We start from the raw sequence: 1,912 nt of genomic DNA, 5'->3' as shown, positions 1-1,912 counted from the left end.
TTTTGGGTTTTAAGTCATGGCGTTGTCAGTTTGTCTTCGAGTTATGAATTTGATATATACATTTTGTATATATCCCTCTGTTTTATCAACAAAATCATCATGTTATTATTATCATTAAATGACTGATTGACACAAACAACATTGTTTTGTTCTTAATTTTTGGTGACCGGTAGCTCGGTATATATTTGATTGAGTCTAAGGAGAAATAGCATTTCTTAAAATTTAATACCAAAGCTGTATTTACAATTATGATCTATATAGTTTTTTCCAACTGAAGTTATTTCTTTCTTTATTTTAAATTTTCCACCATTAAACATGTCCAGGTTTTTTAACATAATGCATTCTCTGAAATGACAGAATAAATAATTTATGAAAATGAAGAAACAAAACTGCATATTTTACATTATCGAAAAAATTTAGTTTTAAACAAACATGTATAGATGTCATTCCATTTCTTATTTTTGTAGTACCAGATAGTCCAAAATTTATATGTCTTCTTAGACCCGCACATTCTCATACATATATGAGATTTAAGTTCAAATTCCAAAAGGCAAATACATATTCACGTATGCAGATTCTAGAGGATTATTGAATGTCCATTGCCAAATGAATGTAATATGTAGTTTCTACTGATATCGATTTGGTACGTTGATTGTGATGACGAATTGAAATTAAAAATTCAAACTCGTGATTTATGCCCATGGTTACTACTGATTACCGTATTCCTTGTTACAGATAATTTATAAGGATGCCCAACAGACAGGAAAACATGATCCTTTATTGCCACTCATTTCCGTTTTCTCTTTATCTAATATATATTCAAAACAGGGAGAGGACGACACTAATGTTGTTATAGCTTGTGTCCAATTCTTTTTGCTACGTTTGCAAATAAAATATGTTTAAACTTAACTACAGGTAAATCAAACATTGTAATCTAATATCAATTTGAAAACATACCTCTTTTTATGTGTTTTTAATACATGTACATGCATAAGCTTTTTGCTTACCGGAGAAACTGTTCCTGCATTATTGCACTCTGGCGGGATATCAAACACTGATGGGTCTTTTATTCCTTCGGTGATTCCCATGAAGCCAATATCGGCAAATCCGTTGGTGATTTGTTGATGCTGTCCAACAGGAACACATGATCCTTTATTTACGCTCATTTCCATTTTCTTTCCATCTATCATATATTCATAAACATCAATCTCGTACTTGTTATCACCAGTGCCATAATAGGTAGACAGCAAAAGTTTAGCATCAGCTGAAATAAAAAAAGCAAATAATTTTCCTTATCTGCTTTTACGAGTTGTACTCTATAAGCGTTACCTGAAATTTTGGAAACAAAAATTCAAATTAACATTTCAACACCTGTTATTTGACGATTTACTTATGTTGCTTCTGTATATTATTATAAAGCAATAACCTCAAGTTAACCTTTGTATTCCAGATGGTTAATTTGCTACAATTTGTTTTATCTTTTAAATGAACTGTTAAGATTATTGATTGACTTAACTCATCTGCTGATCTGATCATGAAATGCTGCTAAAGAACTATTTGTATTTGTCAAACTAAACTAACTTACATGGTACACAGTTAAGTTTTCCTGGACTGGGATATGGGGATAAGTCTGCTTTCAAACAATTTCCATTGTAAACACTATAACTTTTGCCCTGCAATGCATATATGTAAACAAATCAGCATTAAGTTCAATTCTAAACATCATTCAATTTATAGAACATATCATAATTCATGTTGAGAATGCAATTTCAATTTCGACAGAAAAAAGAAAACAAAAACCAAACCAAAAAACAACTCACATCAAGAACCAACAATAAATGTGACGATACAACCAAACACGCAAATGTTGATTTCAGTTGGGTTAAGTTTTCTATAAATTTAAGAGGAATTA

At 30.5% G+C, this 1,912-nt stretch overlaps 1 long non-coding RNA gene across 1 annotated transcript; it reads right to left on the bottom strand.

Annotated features, from left to right (window-relative positions):
• Nucleotides 1-233: 233 nt before the first annotated feature.
• On the bottom strand, nt 234-1,668 carry LOC127716430 (uncharacterized). The gene is made up of 3 exons (XR_007988924.1): nt 1,586-1,668; nt 1,008-1,264; nt 234-345 (listed from the first exon to the last, which is right to left on the bottom strand). It is a non-coding gene; the product is annotated as an uncharacterized LOC127716430 (long non-coding RNA).
• Between the last annotated feature and the right edge of the window lie 244 nt (nt 1,669-1,912).

The sequence above is a fragment of the Mytilus californianus genome, unplaced genomic scaffold (assembly GCF_021869535.1).
Source record: "Mytilus californianus isolate M0D057914Y unplaced genomic scaffold, xbMytCali1.0.p SCAF_9, whole genome shotgun sequence".
Classification (NCBI taxonomy): Eukaryota; Metazoa; Mollusca; class Bivalvia; order Mytilida; family Mytilidae; genus Mytilus; species Mytilus californianus.
This window is presented reverse-complemented; position numbering and strand designations above follow the sequence as displayed.